This window comes from Myodes glareolus, chromosome 3 (assembly GCF_982192425.1).
Source record: "Myodes glareolus chromosome 3, mMyoGla1.1, whole genome shotgun sequence".
Taxonomy (NCBI): Eukaryota; Metazoa; Chordata; class Mammalia; order Rodentia; family Cricetidae; genus Myodes; species Myodes glareolus.
This window is the reverse complement of record NC_142028.1, coordinates 3109913-3117323: the sequence shown is the minus strand read 5'-3', so window position 1 is coordinate 3117323 and position 7411 is coordinate 3109913. Positions and strand designations below refer to the sequence as shown.

The window sequence follows — 7411 nt, the reverse complement described above, 5'->3', positions numbered from 1 at the left end:
GGCTGGCCCAGGATTGAGCTAGATCTTTAAGTAATAGTTTCTGCTTAATTGTTCTCCCTCCAGGACCACTAGCTCAGGAGTGGCATTGCCCACAGTGGGCTGGCCCTTCCGCAACTATCACTTAAGAAAACCCCCCACAGGCTTATCTACTGGCCAAACTGATGGGACATTTTCTCGGCCGATGTTTATTTTGCTCAGATGACTTCAGCTTGTCTCAAGCTGACAAAGCAGGATTAACTGTTCTGGCTAGTTTTATGTCAATTTGAAACAAGTTAGAGTCATTGGAGGGGAAGGGTCCTCAACTGAGAAAATGCCTCCATAAAATCTGGCTGTAGGCAAGCCTGTAGGGCATTTTCTCAACGATTAATTGGGAGGGCTTAGCCCATTGTGGGTGGTGCCAACCCTGGGCTAGGGGGATCTGGGTTCAAAAAGGAAGCAGGCTGAATAAGTCAGAGGAAGCAAGCCAGTAAACATTACCCTTCCATGGCTTCTGCATCAGCTCCCGCCTTTAGGTTCCTGCACTGTTTAAGCTCCTGTCCTGATTTCCTTCAGTGATGGACTATGATGTGGAAGTGTAAACCAAATAAACCTTTCCTCACCAACATGCTTTTGGTCATGGTCTTTCATCACAGAAATACTAACCCCGACTAAGACCCCAACCAACACAGTTTCCTTCCATAGTTTTGTGGGGATTTTTGTTTTGGTTTTGTTGGTTTTGTTTTGCCTTTTGAGACAGTCTTACATGTAGCCTAGAGAAGACCAGGCTGGTATCAAAGTTACAGAAATCTGCCTGCCTCTACTTCCCCAGTGCTGGGGTTAAAGCAGTCTTTCTTAACTTTCCTAATGTTACGACCTTTTAATACAGTTCCTCATGTTGCGGGAACCCCAACCAAAAAATCAGTTTCATTGCTACTTCATAGCTGTGATTTTGCTACTGTTGTGAATCACACTATAAATATTTTTTGGAGACAGAGGTTTGCTGAGGGATCCTGACCCACAGGTTGAGAAACACTAGTATAAAAGCATCTGGTACCTTGTGGCCTTTGGTTTTGTTTTTATTGATTGTTTTCAGTTTTCTGTGTACAGTGGTGCACGTAGGGGTCAGAGGACAACATACAGGAGTTGGTTCTCCATTACTGTGATTCTCAGGTATGGGATTCAGCTCGTCAGGCTTGGTAATCAGAACCATTTCTCTCTAAGCCATCTTGCTGATTCTAGTTATTTTTATTTATTTTTAAACAGTGTTTATTTTGTTTTTATCTGTCATTTATCTTCTATATCTATCTATCTATCTAACATCTATCTATCTATCTGTATCTATCATTTATCTATCTTCTATCTATCATCTATCTCTCTATCATCTATCTATCTATCTATCTATCTATCTATCTATCTATCTATCTATCTATCTATCTATCTATCCATCTGACGATGCAGGGCGATCGGTAATGAAAAGTCCCCAGACTATCTTACAAAAGATACAACTTTAATAAAAACAGAAGGGAAAACTTACACAGAATCTCACCCTGCTGGAACGCTGGATCCAAGCCAGGTCGAGAGGAGAGAGAGTGCGGGGACTTTCACCCGCCAAGTTTATAGGTAAACTTTTGCCTTAGGGAGACACGCCCCACAAACAGAATGTGATTGGCTGAACTCCCCTATCATCCATCTATCTCTATCTATCATCTATCTATCTCTCTATCTCTATCTATCCTCTCTCTCTTTCTCTCTCTCTCTCTATCTATCCACCATCTATCTAGAGGGGGACTCACGGGGAGGGGTGGTCCCGTGCAATTGTGTGAGTGGAGGTCAGAGGACAACTTGTGGGGGCTAGGTTGCTGCTTCTATCTTATGGGTTCAGAGATTAAACTCAGGTTTTCAGGCTTAGGGTAAATATTTACTTTCTGGGCCATGTTGCCAGCCCATTTTTAAATTTACCTTTAAAAAATTTTTTATTTCTTTTTTTCCAACAGGGTCTGATGTAATCCAGGCTGCCTTGGAACTTTCTCTGGAGCCGACAATGGCTTTGATCTTGCTGCTTCCACTTCCCAAGTGTCAGGACTGCAGGCAGGTACCACTATACCTGGTCATTTCTGCTTCTCTTACAAAGTAGAAGTGTGGTATGCATGCAAACTGAGGGAAGAGCCTACTACACAGTCTAAGCCCTACTCCATTTATACTGACTGATAAGCTATTGCAAAACCCTGGCTTCAGATTTCATGGTGAGGCCTCAATTTTAAAGTATCAGAAGTTTACCTTGAGGCAACAGGATGTCTAACCCACAGATAGTCCTGAGATCAACCACAAGAACTTGAACAATTTCAAAAAGGAGTAAACAACTTCTAGTTCAAGAGGGTTATAAGCCAACCTGCAGAGTGCAAGAAATGTTTTAAACCTATCAACCGAGAGGCAGAGAATGATGTTGAAAAGAGTGGGCAGGATAGATGAAAAAGGCCTGTGTAGCCTGGTATGGTGGTGCGCATCTTAAATCCCGTCACTTGGGAGATGGAGGCAAGAGCATATGTGAGTCCAGGCCGGCCTAATCTGTATAGTGAGACTGTCTCAAAAATAAACCAGTGAGATGGAACCACAGGTTTTGTTCGGAGATCTTTTGCATGTGTACTGTTAGTTACTAAACATTTCTTGCTTTATCTCTGTTTGTGTCCTGCTGAATTAGTTTGAATTATTCTTGTCAGTCAACGGTAGAATAACTTCAAAGCTCTGTAACATTTTTCATCTACCTTTAAAGGATTATGCTTATGAGATTATACTCAGGCTGGGAAAGATCTGCAAGAGCGGCAGCATTAATTGCTGAGCCAATTCTCTTGACTTTTCAAAGCCGGCTGTGCTGTACCCTGATGTGGTGATGTTTTGTTTGTGCTCTAACAAAAAAAGCTTGCCTGAAGATCAGAGGGTGGAGCTATGTAGTAGTTAACCATAAAGGCCGAACAGTGGTGGCACATGCTTTTAGTCCCAGCACTTGGGAGGCAGAGGCAGGCAGATCTCTGTGACTTCAAGGTCAGTCTGGTCGACAAAGCGAGTTCCAAGACATCTAGAACTGTTACACAGAGGAAATTTGATGTAGCACAAATTCTAATTGGTCTTAATAATAAAAATTCAGAGTCAGATATTTGGGGTAAAAGCCGAAAGATCAGAGAAGTAAAGCAGTCAGCTTTTAAAGTTCTTACTTCTATGAAATGCTCATACCGACAAAAGTTGAGCTCCTGTCTCCTCCTGCCTTATATTCCTCTCTCCACACAGCCATTATCACTTCCTGTCTCCACCTTCCTAGTCCTGGAATTACAATCATGAGATCCCAAGTGCTGGAATCAAAGGTGTGAGCTCTGGGTCTCTCCCTTTTATATATATATGTAAAATATATAGTGAACTATATATATAGTAAAATAAATAAATAAATATATATAGTGAACACACTTTCTAAAAAACTTATTTATTTATTATGTATACAATATTCTGTCTATATGTCTGCAGGCCAGAAGAGGGCACCAGACCCCATTACAGGTGGTTGTGAGCCACCATGTGGTTGCTGGGAATTGAACTCAGGACCTTTGAAAGAATAGGCAATGCTCTTAACATCTGAGCCATCTCTCCAGATCCCCTCTGTGTCTCTTTTAACCTGGTTAAATCTCATGTAGTCCATGTAGGATAAAAGGGACAACGGGAGCAGGAAACCAACCAATCACTGAGCACCCTGACTCTGAACCCAGAGCCAGTGAAAGAAACACACCCTGGGTCTGAGACCTGAGGCAGGGAAAGAAACATCTTTATCCCTGAACCCAGGACCAAAGAAACATGCCCTGACTCTGAAACTAGTGACAAAGAAACACACTTTGTCCCTAGAAGCAGAGTCAGTGAAAGAAATACTCCCTGGTCCTAAGATTAGAGTCAAAGGCTAAAGAGGACCAGTGAAAGAAACACAGTTTGGCCACAAAGTCAGAGTCATCTCTGCCTCTGACCAACTAAACTAAACAATCTCTGAGCAGAGAAAAACTAACCAATCCCTCTTCTTCCTGGAAAAACTCCACCACTGAGAAGCCCTATATAAGCCTCTCTGCCTATTCAGTTAAAGGCGGCCATTTATCCCTCTTTGGCAGAGGTGGCCACTCTCCTGGATTCCTCCTTCCCAAACAAATCTCTTTCTCTAAAGAGTCTTGCATAAAGATCTTCATTTGCTGGCGCAGAACAGAAGAACTGAAAGGCCAGAAAAGATTCCATTTCTGTGCTGGGCCATTTTGGGACTTTGAACTACATCCCAGCCCCTAGGATAAGCTGAAGGCCATGGGACCCCTCTTTAGAGGAAGTATTATTTAATGGAACCTAAGTTATACGAAGTTGCTGACTGCAGCCCATTCCCCCAACCGTAGTCATACAAAGAATGTTGACCACCCAACTTCCCCCTATCAGTTGGGTAATGTTTCAAACAGCTCCTGTGGTTAGCACAGGGCCAGCAGATGTCTGGAGGATGTAACCAGGGGGACTGTTGCCCCGCCCCTTAGATAATAATAGCCTATCAGGAACTAGCAGCTAAGCTTTACCTAACCTTTAGCCAATTATGATATAGGATAAGTAATTTTGTACGTTGAAACTGTAACCTTGTGATTGCTTTGTGGTTTTTGTCTTTATAAACCCCTTACAATAGTAGACAGGGTCCTTCTCCTTCCATCTGCTGTGTCAGACTGTGAGGCAGAGGACCCATGCTAGCCTGTACTTAAAAAATGAAACCTTGCTTTTGCATTTGGAAGTGTGGCTTCATGGTGGTCTTCTTGGGGGGTCTCAGGACTCAGGCACAACAGAATCTGGCTGGGACATCCCTTAGGGGACTGAGCTGAAAAGCCTTGCTGAGATGCTCCCTTAGGGGGCCTGAGCAAGGGGAGCAGAACAGAAGAACCTTGCTAGGATGTTCCTTAAGCGGAGGCTGAGCAAGGCCAAACAGAAAAAAGTAACAACTTTTCACCAGAGTCCTGGGCCTGAGAAGAAGTGGATAGCTCTGCTAGGACGTTCCCTCAAGGGAACAGAGCAGAGCTCAGCTGTAGTGGCTGTCCAGAGAAGAGCAGGATTGCTATATCCTGTGGGGAGACCATCCCCCACCGCACCCCAGCTTCAAGTAGCCTGGCTTCCTGATAGTCAGGACACTTTCCCTCCAGAGCTGAGCTGTCCTATTGCGGTTCCAGCCTGCATAGCCGTCCTATTATGGCTCTAGGTTGCCTGGCTTCCCAGTTGATGTGGGATTTCCCTCTGTATGCTGTGATTACCGTGAATAAAGAACTGCTTTGAGCCTATGGCAGAGCAGGGTGTGGCGGAGCAGAGCTAGGCAGGATGACTGGACTGAATGCTGGGAGAAAGAAGGGCAGAATGAGAGAGACACCAGAGTCAGACACTGGGAACTTTGCGTGGCGACACACAGATCAATGGAGATGGGTTAAATTAATATAAGAGTTAGCCAATAAGAAGGTAGAGCTAATGAGCCAAGCAGTGATTTAATTAATACAGTTTCTGTGTGATTATTTCAAGGCTAAGTAGCCAGGAACCATCAAGCAGCCTCTCTCCTTGCAACACCCGATAGTCAGGACACTTGTCCTGTAGGGCTGAGCTGTACGATTTTGCAGCTCCAGCCTCCAGAACCGTCCTTTTGTGGCTCTATCCCCCAGAGCTGAGCTGTCCTATATTGGCTCCAGCCTCCAGAGCTGTCCTTTTGCAGCTCTATCCTCCACAGCTGAGCTGTCCTGTTTGTGGCTTTCTATCCCTCCAGAGCTGCCTTATTGCGGTTCTAAGAATAGCCTGGCTTCCTGATAAATCAGGAGACTTCTGCAACTCTACAACTGAAACACATTCCCCTACAGCCCAGGCCAGTGTGGCCTTGAATTCCTGACCTTCCTGCTTCCACCTCCCAAGTGCTGGGATTGAAGGTGTGTGCCACCACTGCCTGTCCTCTATGGTAAACGGGTGACTATCTCTATCCTCTGATCTTCAAGCAAGCTTTATTTGTTAGAGCACAAAGAAAATATCATCACACCCTGATGTTCAAACATAAGATCCAATAAAAGGCTTCTCCAGGGTGGTGTATGATGGTACATTCTTAATTCTAGAACTAGAAGGTAGAGGTAGGAAGATGTAATTTTGAGATTGTTAGGAATATTTCCTAATGTGAGCTCCCTGCAGACACAAAATTTCCAATCAAGTCAAATCAAAACAAGCCAAATTAAGAAATATCCAGGTTTAATGGGAGTTCTGCACTCTTGGGTGGCCCCGAGGGGGGAAACCGGGAAGCCAGCAACCACCAGGAGGAGGAAAGAGGGAGACCATGTGTTCCTCTTTTGGGGGCTCATTTAAATACCCTGGGCATGGGGTCAGGACCTGGCCTGCTGGGATTTGGAGTCCAGACCAGGCTTGGGGGCTGGGATAGATGCGAGGGGCTGGGGCCTACGCTCCCAACTTGACAGAGATAGAACATACTAGACTAATTTGGGTTATACAACAAGACTCTGCCCCCATTCCCAAAGTGTGTGTGAGGGGAGGAGGAGGAGCAAGAAAGGAAGGATTTTCTCTTGAATGATCTTCTCTGGTCTACTCATAATCTTTATTATATTGTATTTACATGATAGGGTCTTATCATGTAACTATGGTTGGCTTGGAACCTGCTATGTAGACCAGGATGACTCTGAACTCACTCTGCCCCTGAGCCTTAGGACTAAAGGTGTGAACCACCACACCCAACTGTTAAGTTGGGAGCATAGCCCCCAGCCCCTGGCATCTGTCCCAGCCGACCTGGCCTGGGAGTTGCATGGCTCTGGACTCCAAATCCCAGCATGCCGGGTCCTGATCTCTCCCTGGAGGGCGGTCAGGACCACTCCCACAGGGTATTTAAATGGGCTGCCAGAGGAGAAGCATGTGGTTTTCAGGTTTGCATGGGCTCCCTGCTGTCCTGTCTCCCTGCCATGTGCTCGGCCACCCGAGAGCGTCTTACTTAATAAAATGATTGACATTTTGATTTGGTTTGATTTTATCTAATTGGATTTCTTTGCGCCGGTGGAGCTGCCTTTCTTCTTATTTTTTTTTAAACACCAACTTTATTCAAAAAATTTATTATGGGTAGAGCTGACTGAATTTATAACACAACAGGTGGTAGTGTTGTGTCCTTGTCATGAGACCCCCAAACAAGACCACCACAGAACCACAGAGCTGGTTTCTGATGCAAACACACAGGGGTTTATTGAATACAAGCTCGAACCCAGATTGCAGTCCTACACTCTGACTCAGCCGGTGAAGGAGAATGGCCCTGAGCCTCTGGGGCTGAGGGTTTTTAAAGAGAAAAACCACAAGCAGGGTGGTACTAGCCTTGGTGTTTTGGGATTAGGTACAAATTAGGTAAGGGTAGGTGACCTTTGAACTC

At 44.9% G+C, this 7411-nt stretch overlaps 1 long non-coding RNA gene across 1 annotated transcript; it reads left to right on the top strand.

Moving 5' to 3' along the window:
• Positions 1-1084: 1084 nt before the first annotated feature.
• On the top strand, positions 1085-2651 carry LOC125399263 (uncharacterized). Its single transcript, XR_007231662.3, has 2 exons — positions 1085-1149; positions 1974-2651. It is a non-coding gene; the product is annotated as an uncharacterized LOC125399263 (long non-coding RNA).
• Positions 2652-7411: the final 4760 nt, after the last annotated feature.